Source organism: Rhyacophila brunnea, unplaced genomic scaffold (genome assembly GCF_057557595.1).
Source record: "Rhyacophila brunnea isolate RB1 unplaced genomic scaffold, BYU_Rbru_1.0 scaffold_10, whole genome shotgun sequence".
In the NCBI taxonomy this organism is placed as follows: domain Eukaryota; kingdom Metazoa; phylum Arthropoda; class Insecta; order Trichoptera; family Rhyacophilidae; genus Rhyacophila; species Rhyacophila brunnea.
The window spans coordinates 21,469,500-21,494,254 of NW_028232752.1; the positions used below are offsets into that span (position 1 = coordinate 21,469,500).

The following is a 24,755-nucleotide window of genomic DNA, read 5'->3' on the forward strand; positions in this document are numbered from 1 at the left end:
GTATTTGTGATTGTTCAAAATTACTTAGAACCACCTTGTACGAAAAAGCAAGGACATGGTTATTAATAGTTTAAAAAAAAAAGACATGTCACCATAAAGTTGTCATAAAATGTTTATATTGTGTTTAATTCTTATTTTACTATTAACTATATAAACATCAGTATCTACTGATAAAATATGTTAATTTAGTAGTTTTAATTTTTTAAGTGATATGTGGGTAGCTAAATATTATTTTGTGTGCCACGTAAATTTTAGAATTAATATAGTGTTCCGAGACACATACAAGTTTATTAACCACTGTATTAAGTTGTATTCATTTATAATTTATTTTAGCTAGTTACCGAATTATACATTATGAGTTGGCAACACTGGAATATCCGTAATTCATTAATCGTTTCTCAATTCAATTGTTTTGCCGTCATTAGTGTTTCTATGGGTCTGATAAAGTGTATACGGATTTTAAGTTATGTGTGACCAATATTATAATGATGATTAAGAAATTAATCTCTGTAGCTATTTATTTTCCGACTCATATATATATAACACAGTGTTTTGTGATCGTAGAGTGCTATAGATACAAAAGGTGGTGTATGTAAATATTTATTATCCGCTTATTACTTACATAAAACAGTATGAAGTTAAGCCTAAACTAAGGTAACCATATTATTATATTAATTACTACACCTCACGTTGAGTAATGTAGCATAGTGTTAACTTTACTGTCCGTTCATGGAAAGATATTTTATCAATTAAAATATATATGTAGCAGTATATTAATATAATGCATATTTTCCTTTTTTTAATAGATATCTGAACCAGTTTCGTCAGTTCGTCAGGATATTCTCAACCGATATGAAAGTTGTGAGTAAGTTATACTATTCTATAAATTGTTTGTCTTTACTAACGGTCTTGTATTGAACTGTTTTCGTTTAGTTTTAGTATGTGTAACGTCCAAGATGACCGAGCGGTAATATGTCGTGGGTCCCGAGTTCGAATTCCTGGTCTGGCAAAATATCACATGTTGTTTTTCTAAGTGTGTTTGGATTCAGAATATGAACCTAATTGATTGAGTAAGCGATAAACATTTACTTCACGTAACAACAAAAATCAATACACGCCCCTCTCTATGGAGACCCATATTATGATCTCTTTAGATCGATTATGGTTAGCAAAAATATGTATATGACAGTTATAGTAATTTAAATAAAATCCTTCTTATTATTATTTACGTGCATTAGTATGAAGGTGTCTCTAATATTTGGAAAGGTTGTGTTAGGTTAAATCGTCATGTATACATATATATATCAAGTAATGTGTTTAATTATAAAATAATTTAAAATATCATCACCTCCTAATGGAGCTATTTCACCATTTTATAAATATTTAAGTCGCTATGACTGTATATATAATATATATATCTACATTTTTCTTTAAAATGCAGACGTATTGATCAGTTTATTTCAAATAAATAGATTATGTTAGATGTCTGATATTTAGGGATTGCCCACAACATCAAAATAATTCATTAAGAATATTCGTTAGCTGTAAATACATAGAAATCAATAATAGCCAAATCCAAATTGATAAGTGAAAAGAAGCCAAAATGATTGTAGAAAATAAGTAAAAATATGTATTTTTAATATCCATTAAACTGGATATTACAAAATGGTGTGTATTCAAATAGCAACATATATTTAATGATAAAATATAATTATACATTGACATTGAAAATATGTCAATGTCAAAATGAAAGTTACGGAATTAATATAAACATTTCAAAACCATTGTAATGGAGCTCTAACATACATTAAAATATTATATTGTTATAATACAAATACACGCAAAATTATAATAATATAAAAGATACATTTAGAATTATCATCGTTTTCCCAAATACGACAATATTATTGAAAAGGTCTTGTGTATTATTATGTCTAGTGGGGATTTGATAGAGTGATATGTGTTATATCTCATAACCCAAATAATCCTAACCATAACGTCTTGACTTCGCAATGATCCAATCCTTTTATCTCTGGCTTGATTGCAATCACATATTGCATTCTCTGTTTTATATGGCAACTTACCGCATCGTAAAAACACAACACGCCTCTTTTTCGCGTATAATGAAATATTGTCATGGAGTTTTCGTATTAATTTAATATATAAAAGCTTTTTAAAAGTGTTTGGATATATATAATATGACTATAAATGACCTATTATCAATAAAAAATAATTATTTTTAACAGTAATGTAGATATGTAATTAATATATTATTATCTCGTTCAATCATGACACCATTTTTAAGTATTATGAATACCATATAAATGCGGAATATCAAGTAATTAAAAAATAAAACTTCGAAATAAGTACATTATAATTCGGAAACGATTCAGAAATATCATACCTATTAGAAAAAAATCTCTAAAAAAACATGATGCCGGGTGGGGTTTGAAACTGCATCCATCAGATTCCTGCCAATGTGCTTCAAAAATTGAGTAACTGAAGCGCCTTTTTGTAGTTTAAATCAAAGTACTAATACTAGATGCTTACTTTGATTACTAGCCAGCATCAGGAATCTCTCCAAATTTTAGTCCTAACGTACTTGTACTTGCTAATAATTTAATAAAGTATTCACAAGATTATTATATAAAGAGTGGTACATTCTTAAATCTTGTAAATTATTAGTTGAATTAGAAAAATAGTTAATTATACTTAAGTATATATCATTTTGTATTCACCAAAATAATATAAATATGTAATGAACATCAAGAAGCAGTGGCGTGCAGTTATTTCCATTTATAGGAATGCTGTTGAAAAAAATCGTACACCGTTACATGCAAATTGCTACATTGTTATCTAATTATTTATAACAACTTGAATCTTGACAGCTGATTAAGCAATATAGTGTGTGCTGTTACGGAATAACGATGTTATAATATTTTCGTAATATAGTCTTAATCTTTAAAAAAACAAAACTGCAGAATAAATACGCAAAACTATTAGCACGTAATAAAATATTTCTGGGGGTGCAGTGCATCTACAGCATCTATGGACCGTACGCCACTGTCAAGTGGGTACTACAAATTAAATATATAATAAAATACGGTAAATTATTGTATTGCAACATACATGTATTATATAATTTGTTTGTAGAAAAAAAAGTAATGTGACAGACAATAATTAGCAATAGTAATATATAAGTTACGTAATAGTTTTTATTTGACCATTTAGTGAAATATTCGTAAGGAAACGCGATAACTCTCTCGGTACGTGCCATGTTTTTCAGCTCGCTAAATCATTGTGATAGGGGCTTTGATAGAAGTTTATTTGAGTTATCGATATTATAACAATTATTATTACTTTCTGAACGATTTTATAAGTTCGTAATACTTAGTATTACTAACACAAAATTAATGTGTGAGAAAATAGTAAAAATATGGATATTATACATACTTACATAATATTCTAATACAGAATAATTACAAGATAAAAAGAACTTTTTATAAACCACATTTTTAAATTTTTTGTTGAATCATATAAACTTGACAATTTTATGTATAAATAAATACTTTTTTTTGTACTTGATAGAAATACTGAATAAATATAGAATACTGAAATGTTATTTTGACATTTCATATTGACTTCCATAGTAACGCACGTATATATAAATAATTTAGTTGTTAAGACCCCATTATCAACCAATAATAGTGTTTTCCTTTTAACGATTTTTTTCCGAATCATACAAAACAGAATTAACTGAAAATGAATTCAATTCTGCTTAAAGATGGCCAAAAGTATTCAAAGAATGCATTGTCGTCGTGTTCTGATATATTCTAAAAGATTCAAATGTCTAGCTAGTCGGAAAGTTAGTTAAAAATCTTCAATCGTCCAATACAAATCTTGGACAAACAAGAAAAAAATTGTACTGGACACACAAGAAAAAATCTGTACCGAACAAACAAGAATACGAGCTAATAAAAACGTGGTAAAAAACTACCGACTGGGAGTGCCACCTATCAATATTAATGCATATGGTGAAATGCTAGTAGGTACTACACTAAAATCGTCTATCAAAATATTATGAGAGATTAAAATAAACGACTCGAAATTTAGAATTTGCCTTTGTGTGTATGTTTTCTCACACCTTACTCATTTTAATAGTCTTTTCTCTGTCTTACTCTTTCCTACACCTTTACATATATTTTTTCACATTCGTTACAGATAGACAAATAGATCAATCAACACAAAATAAATATATATTTTAATATATAATATAACAATATAATAAATGACTTACACTTATATCATACTATTCGGCGTATATTATGTTTTGGCACAATTTCGATAAATGGGCAAATAATAATTTTAGATATATATTGTACGAGTATGTCGTAGGGACATGCTATTTATATGTATATTTTTGGGAAAATATGCAATTAGAGATAAAAAATATTTGTGCAATAATAATTATTCATAATTACTTGTATAATAAAATTATAAAAATTACTCGTGACAATAACTACATACATACTTGGCCGACAGTTAAACTTGACGGATAACGTAAAAAACGATTTCTGATTTTCAAATAAGGAATGAATAATAGGTATCTTACTTCAGATTAATTTTAAAGAAGAATTTTATTCAATTCTATAGAAATAAATTATCATTCGTTATAATATGGCATGTCGATTTTCGCTTTTTATTAACATTTTAAACGCTAGTTTTATAGTGTATAAATATTGTTCTTTTAACTGGTAACAATTATTAATTATTTTCATTGATGGCAATCAATAAACATACATACGTAAATATTAAATAAATCCCAAATACATAACATATAATGCGTCAAAACAAACTTTTCTAACTATTCTTTATATTTTCTTAGTATAATAATATTTCACCTTGAAGTATTTTCACATATAGATTAAGTTTTGAAAAGATAAATAAAGATCTGAGGCTAGGTCAGGCTAATGGCAACATTAAACTATTAGTAGCTTCAATTATTTTTTATTATATGCGGTAGGTACCTAATATCCCCAGTATTGGTCGGTAATCGATTTTTGTTGCTGGAAATAGTTGCCACTACTGGCAATAAAATAGGCCATCGAATTAGCTGCAATTATTTACGGCGTGTTATTTTTTCAGCGCTGTAAGCACTAAATACAGATTGCCTACCGAGCAATAGGGCATGAAAAATTCTCTATGTCAACGCCGGAAACCCGATTTCGGCAATTTTGGCAGGAGTTAAAATCACGGAATATTAAATAAACACGTACCTCTAGTCCAGCGATTTCCAAACTGGGAGACGCGGAGTGTTGCGAAGGGAGGCGCGAGAAGTTTCACAGAATTAATGTAGCCACAGGTTTGCAGTTTGCAAATGCTTATTTTATAAAACGGCCGCTAGATATAAATTACATAAAACAGTCCGATAAAAGGTTGTTTGCAAACCTGTCTGAAAATATGGAGACAAATTTTATAATACCTCACTTCTATAGACGGTATATTGTGAAGCGCGCCGGCTTTGCGCAAATATGAAATTCTCGTGAAAAATGAAATAAAAGGGTTAAATCATAATGCTGAAATTTGATGCAAATTTGTTTAGGAATGATAATTTTGTTGTTGTCTTGTCTATTTGGTTGAAATTTAAAAAAAAAGAGTGAATAAATCAATGCAAGGACCACTAATGCATTCACTGATTAAAAAAGACAAAGTGAAGGAAATCAAAATTACTAAAAAAATAAGTTCGCCATGTTGCCACTTTTAAATAATTTGTGCGCCAGATACATTGAAGCAAACAAAAATCTATTTACTGAGTTCTTGGTTAGTTTGCTAATGCACTTTTCACGTTATTTTACTAATAGTAAACTGCTTTGTTTCGAGGCTGTTAAATATTTTAAATATTTGGTTGTCCGTTGCAATTTGATGTAATACCTAAATGATGATTGATATACTCGTACTTAAATGATAATTTTTGATATATGATTATATTTAAAATGTGTTTGTGTTATTTAATGAAATAAAGGGGGGAAGGAGCCAAGATTAGATTTTTTTTAAGTAGTAACATGAAGTTTGGAAACCACTGCTCTAAGCGGTGATGTTATAACTTCAATATAAATAAAACAAAAAATAGTTATTTAGGTTATAAATTTAAGCTTTTTTTGAGTTATTGTCTTCACTTGATACTTTGTTTATGGATGAAGAAAGACACAAAAAAATGATAAGGACATGGAAGGAAAATATTTCCCTCTAAAGCAAACGCAAACTCTTTGAAGGATTAAATTTTTTTTGGCGTTGAAGCCAATTCTGACTGCCTAATTGGACCAGATTTCTCTGCTCTGCATTGACCTAAAAAATCTCCCTTTCTGAGAACATAAGAGGAAAATTTATTTTATAAAATAAATGTGCTCTGAATCTAGATTGCCCAGCACATCGGTAGCTAGGGCGTGGCTTCAATTTAAATGAAAATAGATTGACATTAAATGCACCATGGGTAGTAATTACTTTTTTACTACTATATAATACATTACAATGTCCTTCTAAATGGGTTTGAGGCATTATACGCCATTACAAAAAAAATAAGTTTCTTTTTAAATAAACTTATACTTATATTTTATTAGCAAGCACGTGTCACTCACAATTTATTTAGCTTAAACAATATAATTAATTTAAACCAGCTAACTTAAAGTGCTATTTTTACTTTTGTCCTTTTGAAGTTATAACATTAGTGATTAATCAAAAATCTCTAACCCACATTTCTGTCTTACTCAACATTCTGTTTTACTTGAAATACATAATATTTATTAGTTATTATTATTATAGTTTAATATTATATTACAATCATTGTTAACCATGCAGTTATTTATTAAAAAAAGACACATTTAGCACATAACAATTTATTAATTCAAGACGTTCACAATATGACATTTAGAATAAAAAATACAACTAAATCAACTTTTTAGAGAAAAAAAAAAGCAAAAAATATTTTTTTATCAAAAGAAATAATGGTACTGTTCGGTTATCCGGAATACAGCGGAAAACACATTTTGAAAATACCCGATATACTGTATTATTTATTAGTTTGGGTTAGTTTAGATTAGGTTAGGTTTGGTTAGGTTAACCTAACAAATAATCCAGTTTATCGGCTATTTTCAAAATGTATTTTCCGCTGTATTCCTGATAACCGAACAGTAACGAAATAATTCAAGAAAAATACAAATTAAATAATAAAATATAATTTTAAAAACAAGATACATATTTTATCGCTAAAAATGTCAAGATCACTGTAGTGAATGCATTGACCAGCCGCACAGCCCTCGCTATTGGTGCCTGGTGAGCCTGATGTCATGATATCATGCATTACCATAAAATTATAATTAAATATTAATTTACAACGTTGTTAATTTTTAATACGCATTTTAACTTCTAAATAGTGATCTCGCAAAACTCTGTTTGCGCTGATAGTGACTTTTGCCTGAATGTCGGCGATTCGTTGAATTTCTGTTTTAGTTAGGTTATCATCATTCGTGCAATTTTATTCTAATTTTCTCAGTGTTTTATGCTTGTAAAATAGGCCAATTTCAAATTACAATGTACACGAAACTTGAAGAAAGGAAGAGGAGGACACAAGTACGAAAAAATACATTGAAACCGTTACTTGTCTTTACATATAATATAATTATCTTATATATCATAATAAGTACTTTCTTATGACGTTAACATCTTATTAATAATACATTTTATGGTAATATATCTGTGTGAAGTTTTCTTTTTTTAATTATTCTGTGTGCACTTTGCTCAGTGAACTAAATACTTCAGTTGGGATTAAGGGTAGAGATGATAACATTGAAGGTGTAAATATAATGTATAATTTTGCATTATTACCGCCTTACAATATAATATATAGGTATACAAAAGCCTTGTTAGCAAATTATCAAGCCACTGGAGCTTAAAAGCCTTCAGAAGTCTGTTTATTCTCACGGTAGGCTAATATCATTTGAAAAATGCTAACGACGTTTTGTTTAGTCATTAAGTAATTGTTATTTTTTTTATTTACATTTTCAAAAGCTTCTTAACGGGTAATATATTCGTGATTAATATTCATTGTATAATAATTTGTGTAGTGAATATTTCATTTATTTCCTGATAAAGGGTAAACCCAGCCAAGTGTTACTATTAACATGATTTTTTTTCAAATGGATACCTAAATTAGTTTGTACTTCTATATTATGATCGTTCAAGAATAAATTTTCGAAATGGATGCTTTTTGATAAAACAATCTAAAATCGTGTATTATGTGCTACTTATTTTATCCTATATATGATATAATAGAGTAAGAGACAATCACTGGACAAAACTAGTCACCCAGTGGTACCCAAGAGGTACAAAAAATCCTTGAGAGACCGCTGGATCGACGAAATGGTTAAGTACGTAGAAACGAAACGCACAGGACCGAGCGACGTTGAATCAGCTTGGAGAGGCCTTCATCTAGCAGTGGATAGATTCAGGCTAATGATATAAGTACCTACTACTTTTTTTTTCGAAACAATGTAAAAATTAAGCTTTCAACCATTACTTGTACCTATATACCGAATCGAAAAAAATATGATTTAACTCTCTTTTTGGATACATAATTGTTTACGAACAGTGTCAGCCATAGATCTAGCTTACACTTAATTACATTCTGCTATCCTGAATAGTGATGTGGCGTTGTAGTGTATTCAGTCTCTCAGGGTTGTTATCCACGAACATTTTTTTCACTCAGGGCCTAGTCTTTTAGAAAGCTTCCATTTTCATTTATTTCAGACATTTTTAACAATAATAAGTGTACGTATAATATAAAATGATTACACTCTTTTGTTACTTTGATACTTAGGCGTGGAAAGTGGAGCTTTTGATCTTGAGAAAAACGAAAACAAAAATCATGATTATAAAACAAAGCGGTCAAATACAAAAAGTAATAATTTTATATATCAGAAATTTTGCATTACTTACAAGAATAGTAGATTAAAAAATGAGGTTAATCGCATTGTAAAAGGAACAATATCGTTCACGAATTATGAAGAATTATCATTTTATTGAATTGAATTAAAATTTATCCAGTCATTACGGCAATAAAATGAGTAAAATAAATGCATTTCGTCACCTCAATACTACAACTCGATAATTTGATTTTCACTGTTTATGAGATAGCTATTGAATATAATTCTACATTTCCTTTTCAAAAAAATAATAAAACTAGGTAAGTCAAAAGTTAATCGGAACTGTGTTAATTTTTTGTTTCAAAATATTATACAACTTTAAAACCATAAATGCATTAACTAAATAAAATAATATGTCTACAATATTTTTTCATAAAATTGAACATTATTAAATTGTTCCCAATTAGATAAGCACAATTTTCCATTTTTGTTTTAAAAAATAATTAAAGCATAGATTTATGTAATTAAGTAAATTTTAAATTTTATTTTCTCAACAATGACCAAATCAGAGTTATCTACTTGTAATATTGAGGTGATGATTTTAAATGTGGTGCTAGAGTGTATTGAATAATATTATGAATTGTTTTGATGAAAAAATTACTAATGCTTCAGACAAAGGACACTTTATTGCATGGCGACCTCAGTCTTTGGTAACCGTTCCTGAGATTTTACATTCATAAAAATACTGATGCTTTGCACGAAGCGTAGGGTCCGGTGTTACGCCCGATTAAGACAGGGTGTGGCGCAGTGGTTTGTAGGGCTATTATTAGCTTTAATGAATATCATGATTCTCAACAATGAGAAATAAAACAAATATGAAATTTCAATTAAGCACTGTTTATCGGTAATATTATATCAATATGTAGTGTATTTTAAACAAATTTATTTATATTATTATGAATACAATCCATGACCACATATTTAAAAAAAACGGTCTTGAATAAATCAATGAAATATGCCGTTTCGTATGTAGATATATCGCATTATAATTCTTCAGTATATTGTAAAATAAATTTGTATTATAAAAAATAAGCTTTCTGCTTTTGATTCTACCCATATAGTCCTTTATTTATACTATTTTGACGTGCCTATCACTGACAGTAAAATTGTATAAATTTTGTACCTATATACATATATTATTAAGCATATATACGAAATAATATCAGTATACGTTACATACAGAATTGCAAATTGAGTCTAAAGATACTCGTGTACTCAACTAATACGCCTGAAGATACTGAAATATTAAATAACGTCATCAAACGACGCGTGTTCGATAGAAATAAATTAAATAATCTGTTGTATTAAGTTGCGTTTGAGTTGAGACACTTGCCATTTATTGGTATTTCCTTTAAAGTTACATAATAATATGTGTCACGTAAACGAATATTTAATAATATAATATGTGTATTATTTTAGTGAAACTTTCTTGATGTGGATCATTAGCAGTGTTCCCTATAAAATATGTGCTTGTATGCGCTCACACAAGGAACAAACATTCAAAATTCATAGCCAAAGCTCAATTGAGTTTTAAAAAATCTAAATAAAAATTGTTAATTGATTGGTATGAGTACCTAATCGCCTCATTTTGTATATTTAAAAACCCTATATCTTAACTTTGGATGCCGCACGAAATCCCGAAAGCCTATATCCCGAAAGCCGAAATCCCGAATGCCGAAATCCCGAATGCTGAAATCCCGAATGGCCGAAATCTCGAATGGCCGGAATCCCGATAGCCGAAATCTCGAAAAATAAAAAAAAATACAAAAAGTAACAATTCTCAACAACCCCCCAACTCGAAAGCAAAAAATATTACCTTACATAAAAGAAAATGCAATAAAAAAATATATATATATTTTTTGACAATAATTATTAATATCTTAGTTTCCATTTTTCCAAAAAAAAAATGCTTTTTTGTCTTTCCTGCAAAATTTGCGCAATTCAAGATAAGGGTTAAGATTGCGCAAATTTGTGCAGGAGAGACAAAAAGCCATTTTCTACAAAAAAATGGTTTTTTGTCTCTCTCGTAAAATTTGCGGAATTCAAGATAAGTGTTAAGATTGCGCAATTTTTTACAGGAGAGACAAAAAACAATTTTTTGTTGAAAAATGGAAACTAAGGTATTACTAATTGTCAAAATATATTTATACATATTTTTTTATTATTGCATTTTCTTTTATAAAAAGTAGTATTCTTTACTTTCGAGTTGGTAGTTATTGAGAATTATTACTGTTTGTAATTTTGGCCATTCGGGATTTTAACATTCGGGATTTCGACGCAAACCCTTTAACTTTGCGTTTTTTACGTGTCTTCTTAAAATTATTTTATATTACTTACAGCATTACGTTTTATAGTTTTATTAGTCGTTGTATTATTTTTAATATATTTATTTTTATCCAGGACTCGACTTCATGGCTCAAGCCAGTCTATCCAACTAATCCTCAGTAAAAAAAAAACTGTTATACTCTCGATAATCTTATGCTCCGACTCGTATAGATATAGTAATATACCTTTTTAGTAATACATTAGCTCCATACATATAAAGCACGCCTTGTGTGTTAACGATTCGTAATAATGTTTAAATTAACTTATAAATTACATATTTAGTTGAACACCCCCGTTACTGTAATGTCACATTAGGTTACGCACCCCATTAAACTGCAATATTTCAGTTAATTTGCACTTCGTAATTTTCATATTTCGACTATTCCTGGAATCATGAATATTACATCTAATTAAAATGTTATTATTTTCATAATGGATATATTCATCAGATTTCATTTACCTGTCATTAATTATAAATGCACCTTGCAAATAAAGCATCGTATTTCATTACGAACAAATGAGATAGATCTAAAAGTATATGCGAATCAGGGTCATACTCAATTTTGAGAAAAATATATGAAAATAAGGCGTGAGATCAAGATAGTATTATAACTCGTAGGCTGTAAGAATGTACAGAAATTCTTCTATGATTATAATTCAGTTTCGGTGCCTTTTTGATAATTTTATGGATAAAACAAATAGAAAATAATGGTTATAAAACCTTATAAAACTTATTTATATTCATAAAATAGGAATTTTTCTTTTACTTACTGTAATATTATCAAACTCGTATAGAAACCCAAGATGATATCACCGTAATGGACGGAATGTATTAACATTGTAAAGGGTAGGTTAATAAAATGAATTTTCGATTTTAAAATAAATAAAATTCACTTGAGCTACGTATTTTATTATTTTTTTTAAATGCAATACAATACAAAGGAAAATAGTATCAAACTTTTAGAATGGAATATGTCATGTTATGTAATGAATGAATGACCAAACATAAATGACCTTTTATGTTCCAAGTTGGGCCATAATATAAGAGGTCGTAAAGTACTTTTTATGAGGATTGATTATTAGCTATTTAGCTATTTATACAAACTCTTGAATCATGACCTGGAACCAAATTCATTTACATTTTTTTATATAACCATGTGTTCATATGATCATATCACCGAGAATCGTGCCCCAAAATATTCGTCCGTTTGATGGTTTTTTTACACTGCTTTACTCAACTCATCTTGGTAATATTAAAACTAGTGAATAACCAGTTATATTTTTGAATTGACTTTTATCATTCTAATCCTTTCAAATCTCTGGCCTGACCAAATGATAGACGTATATTCAAGGCATCATCTTCCCTGTGCATCATTATAAATTCGGAATTCGGTATTGATGGACTCGTTTGTACATCAGCCCAACATTTCAATTGTGTTTAATCTCTATAATATGTATTTATCTTGCCTTTACTTAGAGATTTCAATACCAAATAAAAATACTAATACCGGTATTTCGGTATTTCCTATTGAATACCGGTATTTGCGAAATATGTAAAAATAGTATCTACCAATAAATAATGGCTAATTATTATACAAATGAATGGTATTTTACCGCGATTTCAGATACCTACATCTAAAAATATATCTGACAATTTCTAAAACCCGCTAGCGACTGGCGAAATTTTAGGATAAATTTAAAATTAAGGATGTAACTAGCTTCAATGCAAAGATATTTCGCAAATCTACAAGTATCATTGCTATTCACCAAGTGAATCGAAGGGCAACGGAAGTAGACTGGGCATCGCGTAAATCGACAAAAAATGCAGTCCTGTTAAACATTTATGTTAATTATTAATACATTTTCAACTTTCAATACCGAATATATCGGTATTGTCGGATTTTTAATACTGGTATTTCATTATTCAAAAATATTGGGATACCGGTTTTAAAATACCGTCTCTAGTAATTCTCGTATGCATATTTTGATTTTTATAAAACATGACAACGTTATGAAGGTACTGTTTTCACACCTACTCTGACCAGATTTTAAAAACATTTTTTTGAGAAATAGTTGTTTTCCGTTCGTTTGACTTATTACGTCTATGGTCTGGTTCAAACACATGTATTTTTTTTCAAATGCGGGATTAAGTCCCGCACCCATAGTTTCAAGCACAGGCGATATGCTTATAATTCAATTCAGTTGCTTGAAAAGGCTATTTTAGAGTTCAATGATATTAAAATTTTAAAACTTTGACCGAAAATTTTCATATTATAATTGAATATTTTAAAATAATGGATTCATGTAAATTTAACAAGACGTCACCGGAGAACTTTATCACGAACCCTTGAAACAAATTTCCCAACCACCAGACGGGAACCGCCGTCGTAAAGTAAATAATATATACAATAATAGATTAGCATTACATTTTCATCGTTTAGCTTTGAGCTTTCCGTTGGAATTACAGAGGTTAACTCCCAACAATACCGAGATAGTGTCAATTTTATGTTTTAGGCAAAACAAACGACAATAGGCCAAGAATTAGATATGGAAGCTTCATCTAGCTTTGAGTTGACATCGGTCCATTTGATACAATTAGACACAAACTTTATAATACTAGTATCTGTTTCCTGTATGTATTATAGCATTATTTCATCCTATTTAGGCTTTCAAGTCTTACTTAGACTCATTTACCAGAGTATAATAAGTGATAACGTGTCTCCTTAAGGTTCACGCTGTCACGACGGCAAACTTAGTCTATGGTTTCGTCATTTTTCCGAATATTTTGAACGATCACCATCTCTGTAAATTCAATGGTGGAGAGTGCCTACTACAATGTAATAATATTTTGAATTATTATTCATGCTAATTTCAATTAATTTTAATAGTTTCTATATGTGCGTTAAAATTACTTGCGATATTATATCCATAATTTTTTTTTGAACAGAACTCAACCTGCAGACCATAGATAATAGACAACATTTTTATATAAAAAACAGAGTGCCAACCGCAAAAAACAAAAAAAACACGTGGTATTGACATGAGTCGAAAGTGTGTAGGCATGTAGAAAATGATAAAAAATATTCATTGAATCATGCGGGTGTCGGATGCAGTGCGGTACGCTTGAGGTGACCTCAGTCTTGTTATGGTAATTTCCGCAGATTTTGCTAACTGGCAATGTTCGTTTAAAGATTCAAAATATGCTACGACATTTTAAACACAAAAAAACGACATTACACACTTTTTCCTGTGACTTCACGTGATAGTACGCGACGTGCATCATAATAATATATATATGGCGCTTAAGAAGTCGCCGATCTCGTTCACGTGTAGTTTTTTAATGTGTTTTTGAATCCAATCCAAATCTATTTCTCATAAAAAAAAACTGCCAAAAAACATCTTTGTGAGGCAACTAAAATCCATGTTGTGTCCATCGTAGAAGCTAATGAAAATGAAAATTTTGACTAATAAAGAGCCCATTTAAGTATTTTTTATTACAGCACTTGAAAGCAATTAGTACTAATCATTATGAATAACTCTACAATCTTGTGCGGATCTTGACCGCTAGTGTGAAAATGACTATTAATTCAGTCCAGCCATCTCAACTAGTGCCTTAAAATTTTTCTTCTTCCTTCCAGGTGTCATTAGAATTTTTTGGGCTGATATTTCTCCATATTTGCGTCACGACCGGCCCACCCTAAATCTTCCAAATTAAAAAATTACGTGATTCTTGCCTAGGAAGACAGACGATAGAGTTTTTAGTCGCCATTTCTTTATATGGCTCCGGATTTTTTTATTATGATAATACAACAGGAAATTATTCGTCTTCGCAACATTGAATATATTTTATTGTAAATAGTTTCTAAATAACGTGTAAATTGCGGAAGCCTAGTGACGATCATTTTGAAGCTATTTGATGTTCTGGTGTCATTTGGAATTATATTCTATAAAAACACTTATTTTCAGATATTAACTTTCAGGTGTAAACTTAACTTTACTATAAAAAACCCTGTAATTCGAAATTATGTAAAACTAATTTTAATCAGTAACCTCATCACAGATTCACTTTCATAATTAGGAAAATATATTATAAGAGGCTATTAATTTCAAAGTCGGTTACTTCCACATACCTCCATTTTAATATAATCGCAATAATCTTTAACCACATTTTAGGACTGCAAAAGTAGAATAGTTAAATAAAATTACCTAAAAACCGTGTAGGTATATATAAAAAAATTGTGATCGATGAATATAATCGACTTTAGAATCAACCTATGGTTAAATACTATTTTATTAACAATTGGAGGTGAAAAAGGTAGTTGAAGATAAAGAAAAGTATATGATGGAAAAGTACTAAGATAACCATAATCAAGAAAAATATCAAAAGGTGGAGGTAATCGACTTTGAAACAAATAGTCTCAATAAAGGAGATTTTTTTCAAGAAATTCACTCAAGCATTATTATAATTACACAATCAGTATTAGTTTTATACAATTATGTTCAGCATATGGTTTTCCACTAATGGGATATCACTAGAAATATTATTTTGTATACTGTTAGTTGATGTATATTATGTTTCGATAAGTCTAATTATTTATGATCGATTTACAATATAATTATTATATACAAATCCTCTATGTAGTAGAATATATATCATGTATTCCATTGTCATTAAAAAACGATCAACATGAAATATGAAAATTATTTTTCATTTAAAAAATACTTTAAAAACATCTGCACCCACTCAAAAAAAGATTGTATGTTTCTATTACTACTATCAGATTTTTTACACCATAAGAATTTATAGGAATTACTTATATAATAATGGAAAAAATATAAATAAATACAAGACAAATACAGAAAACTCCTAAAAAATAAATTAAACCGAGTGGGATTCGAAATCACATCTTTCACTTTCCGTATGAGTGCTTTAACTTTCCTTGTATTCGTAATAACAGCGCTTATAATTCAACTATCTGACTATTTGAAATTCCGTCAAGGAAAGGCTGTCAACTTTTTAATTTAAATAAAAAATAATGTTTATATTATTTCAAGATTTATGAAAAATTCTAGTTACGACGTGTATGAATTTGAAAATATGTGTTAGTTATAGGATATTGAATATAATTCTCAAGATTTAAGATATAGAGACATTTAGCGATAAAAATCTAAATTTAGCGATGACAATCAGTCCACCAGTCACTCGAAGTAAAAAAAGTACATCCATGATGACGTACACAACTACAAACACTAAATTCTATATTTTTTAATTATATTTATAGCATGTACATCATATTACAGGTAATTTAAGTCCACAATCTTAATTCTTAAAATAAAGGATTTAAATGATAAAAGTTGACTACTCAATGAAAATATAGTAAATCTAAAAATTTTTAGATACTTCTAATAAAAAGTACATAGGTACTCATGAGCGTCTCATACTCATGAGCGTCTCCTTGGTCGCCCGTGAGTACCACACTCATTATATGCATAAGGACGAATTATAGTACAATAATGATTTAAAGACATGTACGTGGATTTGCATTAATAGCCCATGTGATAACGAAATGTGTAGTATCAAAACTAGGAAACTACAGTGCTTCAGCCACATACAGGATAGCATTCGTCAACTTGTCATCCAAGGAAATATCGGTATACGTAGTAGAGGATGATCTATTCCAGGTAGCAGATGATAGCATGATTAGAAGGTGACAATATATCTATAATTAATTTGTCGGCAAAATTCATTTGTATTTAACCGTTTACAAATTAATGAAATGCGTATCAGCAGAGCGTTTATGGAGGCTCATTAATGAGAACCCCTTTATCCTGAACATGCTACGTACATTAGTAAGGCAGATGTTAATATAATATTAATTGCGAGATGTTAGTCTAAATGTGAGTAGAAATAGATACACAACTATAAGTCCAGTGGTTAAATTTTATTTTACTTAGCGCCAAGGTGAAAGCGGCAAAGGTCATCAGTCGGCGGTCAAATCCGCAATGGCGCCAAACAAGATTAATTAATTTGTAGTTAGTGACCCGTGCCACATGAATATACGACGCAGCCTTACTGAGATGCCTCATAACACACCCGTGATGGAAAAGCAACCCTGTGAACTGGTCCTTTGAAATTTCAACGCGATTCAGTATTCATCTATTCCTCGTCTACGTTATGAATTTATTATATGTAGCCGTTGCATGTGTAAACCAGAGTTGGTAATAGAACCGGAACCGAACCTTGAAAACACGAGAACGATTGAATTTTTTTTCAAATATTAAAAATTACATATTAATAATATTCATTATAATATACATATTTAAACAGAAGGCGTGGTTATAAGAAGAGTAAAAAAGTACACCGAATGAACTGAGTAGACCCTATTTAAAAACATGATAAAACGATGTCTACCTAAACGCACCCCACGTAATTGAAATACATTAATATTCGAGGTAATTTGGTTGAACACAATTATTGTGTTCTCAATTAACATTACGAATTGCAGGTTAAATGATCATCTTGAGAAAACAAACAACTGAAGCTTTATTAAATCAGATTCCTTTATGAAGGATCTTGAAAACCCTTAGCCGGGATCCATTAAAAAATCTGGATAACAGAGGTTCCGTTTTTAATTATTTTATATTTAGAAATAACCGTTGATTTTATCATATTTGATATATGATGCAATAATAATACAATTATTAGAATATCTGTATAGTGTATATTATATTATATTATATTTGTTCGATAATAACTCAATAATTACCAAGAGCCAATAGATAATAACCAAATATAGCTATTGATTAACCTTTCACAGATTATAAAACTACACTGTTAGTAGGTATCAATTTAATAAACTTTCAAATTAAACTTAAACTTTTCTAAAATAACGCACCTTTAACTATAAATCGAACAAATAATATCTCCATTGTTTATATTATGTATCTATTTTTTCATTTCGTAATTGACGTGGACAAAATTCGTGATTGCTAGTAGCTATATATTTGAATACCTGCAATTTATGGCAAGAATAACTTTGAAAACACCTATTTTTACTGTTGATATCAAAGTAGTTTTTCATAATATAGCTATTTAGCTAATTAGATGTCATATTAGATTTTTAGGGGATCTAAACCGAAATCTAGGAATTAGTTAGATTTAACTGAAAACCCATTAAAATTTCCCACTAGAACCGATTCTTTTAAAAAATGCGATTCTAACAGCTCTGGTATAAGCAGAAAGCTTTGCCGGTATGAAAGCTCTGGAGAGTGGGATAGAGACGACGCACGGTGGCCATCTTCTTCCTCTGTCGTCTGCCGGCATAACGTGCATGATAATGAGAAAAAGTTCATTACTATTGTTTCTTGTTTTCTTTATCTGTCTGACCTATTTCAAACGGGATAAGAATGGAAACCGAAAATCTGCGAAATTTATTTCCATAATAGCGCCGGGAAAGATTAAAAAACTTTTTATTCGGCACTGAATTAAACCCTTTGCATTGAGTTTTAAGGTTAATTAAAATATCATTAATTTTCAACAGCAGCGGTATATTTCATAATATATTTCTTGAAATGAAATAGCGTGAACTTAAAAGAATCACAATTAATTATTCCTGTCGAAAAAAAACATTAGATGTATTAATTACTTTGTTACGAATAATTACAATGTAGTGTTATTATGAATTAGTTGAATTAATTAAAAATAGCAACAAACGTATAATGAATAACAGTATTTTTATTTTTGTAGGTATATAATAACTGTTTTATGGATAATTATAACGTGGTAAACTTGTAAGAGTAGAAAATAGAAATTATTAAAGTTTACAAAATATAATCTTACAAAACAGTCAGTTACAAAACTTTGAATTTTAAATGCATTATTTTGTACGTAATTATTTAACTATGTATTTATTTAATATCATCATCATCAGCCTGAGTCTATCCACTGCTGGATGAAGGCCTCATCAAGCTGCTTCCACTTCTCTCGGTCCTGTGCATTGCGTTGCCACGTACTTCCGCAGAACTTTATCATTACATCGATCCAGCGGCCTCTAGGTCTACCTTGCGGACGTTTTGTACTTCTTGGATACCACTGGATGACTAGATTTGTCCAACGATTGTCTTTTCTTTGAGCTATGTGTGCAGCCAATCTCCATTTAAGGCTTTTAATAAACTCTATTACATCGCAAATCCTTGTCTGCTTTCTTATCCACTCATTCCTCTTTTTGTCCTTTCGCGTTATGCCCAGCATGCACCTCTCCATACCACGTTGTGCTACTCTAAGTTTCTGGATCTCTCTTTTACTTAGGGTCCATGTTTCACACGCATATGTGATCACGGGAAGCACACACTGGTTGAGCACTTTGCGCTTTAGGCACAGTGGAAGGTCACTTTTGAAGACATTATTCAAGTGGCCAAAAGCACTCCAGCCTAGCTTTACTCTGCGAACAATTTCGTCAAATATACATCCATCTATAGACACAATATAAGTTAAAATAATTAAAGAATTAGTTGTGCGCTCTATTCTCTATCCAATAAATTGTGATATTTAAAATAATATAATAAATTTAATGCAGTCAAAAAAGCTTTTTTTTAATATTTTACTTTAGTTATAAACTGTTTTAATTGTCCGTTCATAATATTATTATAATAGAAGAAAAATATCTCTGAACAATAATAATACCTACCTAGCAGTAATAAATGGACGTATTAATGAGGGTTAGAAGATTATTATTTACCTCTAATAATATTATCGTTTCCAGTGTTAGTTAATTAATTTTAGTCACGGTAAATTTATATTTTTTTTTACAACATGACGGAATTTTTAAAATATTTTACGTTGCATTTTATAATAAAAATTCTTTTTGCTACTTTTTTCTTCAAGAAAATCCGTAAGTGCTGGAAAAAACCTCTTATTATCTCCACAGTTGAGATTCCAAATTGCAGCTAACAAGATGGCAAAAATATTTTATCTCTCGCATTTCTTCATGAAATTTATTTTTCAATATGTAAGGAAGACAACCTTAAAATAGTTTTAGTCAAAATCATGATTCAGATCATGCTAACAACTCATTGACAAAACATTGTAACGAACAATTTACCTCGTGGAGCCATCGGACTTTTGCACGCAATCTTAGAGCCAGATAGTGGTTACAGTTCGATTTTTGTTTGAAATTCGTGCCATTTTAACAAAACATGCTGCCTTCCAGCGATAGCACTGTCTCATTATAATACCTAAGAAAAAACCAGTTGTCATTTGACCATGCTAACAAAAACAAACATCCGATTCAAAATATGAAGCGCCTAGTTTCAAAAGCCCCTAAAACGATTTTTAAAATTTTTTGAGTTATATATGTAGTTAGATGTATATTTTTGTGACCTATGTGATGGCCAAATATTGAACTTTAATAAACGCCAAAATTCGTCAGTACGTATCAGTCAAAAATTATGGTAAATTTCAAAACACGCTAAAATGGTTGGGTGTGCTTTTCAAATACCGCTAAAATGGAAAGCTAAGATATTCTTTAGAATGTAACGAATTAAAAAATAAATACATAAAGTTCGCAGATTTAATTTAATAATCTAGATTTAATAATCTAGATTTAATAATTTAGATTTAATAATCTCATTTTTCTCAAAACTACATAAAATCGTTTTTCTCATTTTTCTCAGAACTACTTAAAATCGTTTTAGGGGCTTTTGAAACTAGGCGCTTCATATAACGCCCGCAGTATCCCTAAGCTTGCTTATTTTTTCGGAGCAAGAGAGCATATTGTAATTTCAAGCCTGTTTTAAATAGTTAACAATCAATTCAGTAAAAATGTGTGGTTATCATTGAGGGATCCTGAGTTGAATATGTAAATTAATACCGAAAAAAATGTGTATGGTCAGAGATCCGACCTTAAATAAAGTACTTATTATCAATTCTTCTTCTTCTTTTGCCATATCCGCCCGTTAACTGGAGCATATGGACACCACGCGGCGCCTCCAAGAATCCCTGTCGCTCGCCAGTCTTCTTGCTTCATTCCAGGTCAAACCAGCAGCCATATACACTCTGTAGATTGTAGTTAGCGGCCCTCCAAGACGCCGAAATCCGGTCGGCTTGAAGAACAGGCAAGCCAGGTTGAAGTTCTCTTTTGGCATCCGCAGCACGTGGCCGAGCCAGGTCCAACGTCGACTCTTCACTTTCAGCGTGATGAGAGGCTGCTTGGTGCGTTCTCTTATCTCCTCGTTGCTCCTAAAGTCATACCACCCCGCACACCCAGTATTCATCGCAAACATCTGTTTTCGAAACTCAGTATACGGTTGCTCTGAGCCTTCGTTATCAATTACCTACTCTCAAATCAAAATCATGTTTGCCATTCACTGTAAAATACTATACAATCTAATGTAACCTTATCTATGTGTTAGAAATAATTTAAAATTATCGTGGCAGTAAAATACAACTTTAATAATAATAATAATAATAATAAACTTATAACTATTACTACCTACCTAATGAATCTTTACTAAATCCACTCACCCTTTAGTTGTATTAAAAACTGTTCATTGAAGCAACTTTAAGGCTTAAACTATTTTTTCTTTGTTTAACGTAAATAATTATCAAAATTTAAGAATGTCGTTTTCTTCATTGAATATAGGTATTTATTATCGAAATACCTCAAAATCTCACCTATTTTTTTTCGACCATGACCGATCCTCATAGGATCATATGGGCCTCCACAAAGTGGAGGATTGTATTAACAGATTTTGTTATTTACGAGAAATCGATGTCAGCCACTTGCTTAACCTATTAGGTCCATACCCTGACTCACACACAAATTGAAAAACAATATGTGTACTTGCCAGACCAAGGATTCGAACCTGGGACCCACGGCGTTATAGTCCAACCATTATGCCGCGCGGCCACCTTCAATATAACATAAAGTCAACCTATTTAATTTGTTATGCTCATTACTTAACTTATTTTTTGTGTATAAGTGGTCTTTTCCTTAAGTTTTTTATTGTAATTTTCCATCAAGTCGAATTTATTTTAAAGTATCTCTATTTAAGAAACACTCATTTGTTACATGAATGAAGAGTCTACTCAACTTTTCCAGTAGAATGCAGTTAATGTTAAAAAACGTTAGCTTTGATTTATTTCTCGCTAACATGTACAAATAGCCTGCAGTACAACGCGCGCGGTGTAGTGTAGAGTGTTTCAAAGCAGCTTCCATCCCAAAGCTTTCTGTGTAAGAGTGTTCAGTAAAGCAGCGAAAATTCGCCAGTCATCGACTGAGAGAAAGCTTCCCAACTCGAGTCGGATCTCGCCTCGCTGGTAATATAAACTCACGGGTGGTCAACCGGTCGATCGCGGAGCCATTCCTTAAACAAGCAAAAGTTTACATAAGAAACCCGACGCGTAAAACTAAATTAATTTAGTTCTTTTATATTTTTATTTTTTTATATTTCAATGTCTCGCGGTTTTGTATTAGAAATTGTTATGAAATACAATAGTACCTACCCTGATATTTCTCAGTAGATAAAAATAATTCACATATAATTAATTTATAACTATTTTTCTCATTATATTATTAACTTTATTGTAGCTTTTTTATCATTAAAAAATATTATAATCCCTTTTACATATACTTAAACGCTTTAAATATAAGTATTAAGAATTGCTTTAAACTTTCAAATAAATGTGAATAATTTTTAAGAGATTTTTACAAAAGTTTTCTTTTAGAGATTTGTTCTTGAATGTACACTTTTGTGCTACATATTAAAGTAAGAAATCATTGTTGTATATTATAAGATTCGTTGTGAAATCAAAACAAAAAAATCAGAAGACAGGAGAAACCGTTTACTTTTCCTTTTAATTTAGTGTTTTTAAACAAATAAAAAAGTTCTCTATGACCGATTATTTTTGACATAACTAAATAGACGGGTTGTGAAACTTAGATATTATAGTTTTACGTCCTCACGTTTTTTGTCCTTATTTATCTGTCTGTCTGTAATGCATAAGCTGTCTCCATCTGACGCACGTACATTTTCACGCGAAAGAGTTTACGTCTTTGTTGCGCGATCTAATATAAACAATACCCACGTTGCATCCCTCTCATGCCCTCTCAACACATTCACGTTATTGTATAAAAGTTTCGAATTTATGTGTAAAAAAAAAAATATTGAAGCTCACATAAAATACACATTTTACCAAAATAGATAATTACCAATCTATTCAAATTAACGTAAGTATTCTTGAAGTATGAATATTATTACTATATAATGCTTCACTTATAATATTATTAAAAATAGTAGTGTTGTTAAGTACGTAGTAATATTGGTCGCATTGACAATAAGTTTGACAGGTGGCACTACCACCTTCTAATTTATTATATTTCGATAATATGTAAAAGCGTATTCCATAAAAATATCACTTTTTAGACAAAGTGGGATTTACAAGTTTTATAAGATAGACTGACAACATAGCACGTTTAGACATAAATTAAATGTCATGTTATGAATGAATTGAATGAATTAAAATAAATAAATCCGACATAGCTATCAATTAAAATATAAAAATATATTCTTTTTTTACATTACAATGTGTGACGGTTCTCACAAACACGTTGCCAAGTACCTATTACGCGTGAATCTTCTGTTATTATATAATATTATTAATATATTGTAATTAACATATTTTTAAAAGATAATCTACATTTCTAGATATCATATGCCAAGATATTTATTTAAAAATATTCTTTTTTTCTGGCATATTCGCAGTCACATTTATTTGGCTGGCAATAATTTCAATATATTATTTATAATTTACATTACGCGCGTTGCCAACTAATTTCCAATAATAATGGAGCTTACAGAAACTAACAGTTTTTCTATTGTTTAGTACGTTTTATGTAATGACTGTAATTAGCTACACTCTAGTAAATAGAAAACAAGTATTGAAATATGCCTAGCAATATACTGAAAAACGTATAATGTTTTCACGTTGCAAGAAAATCGCAGAATCGTAGCAGAGAGGTTTTGGGAATATTTTCGGGTATCAATAACAGAAAAAGTTTAATATACTTAATCGGTTATACAGTCTTATCCAAGAAGTGCTTAAAGCCTACGAGACTGAAATAAAAGCTTCGGTATCAATTTATTATTTATTTTACATATTATATTGAACTAATTATAAATTCAAAACATTCACAAGACGAAAAAAAACGTGTAACAGCATTAACAATAGTTTTACAAAAACACGACACGACAAAAACAAGAGTAGACAGAAACAACTTAAAAAGTATGTGGAAGGACGTCGAATGAGTCCGAATGAATGTCTACCTGAACTCATTGTCACGTAAGTTGGTTGAATATTGCCACTGCTATTTCAATCGGTATTAGTTAAGACAGGATAGTAATGTACCTTACAATACCTCCCAATGTCTAAGATAGTTATCAGGGACACACATA

General features: G+C 30.0%; 1 protein-coding gene across 8 annotated transcripts in view; it reads left to right on the top strand.

Moving 5' to 3' along the window:
- The window catches only part of pHCl-1 (pH-sensitive chloride channel 1), a 269,845-nt gene that overhangs the window by 106,321 nt on the left and 138,769 nt on the right, over window positions 1–24,755 (top strand). For 4 of the 8 annotated variants that reach the window (XM_085952330.1, XM_085952305.1, XM_085952355.1 and 1 more), the window contains exon 2: window positions 807–861. The gene's annotated coding sequence lies outside the window, so the exon portion shown is untranslated. Of the gene's footprint in view, window positions 1–806; window positions 866–24,755 lie in introns of all 8 variants that reach the window. The other 4 variants (XM_085952363.1, XM_085952313.1, XM_085952346.1 and 1 more) reach the window with 1 other exon arrangement.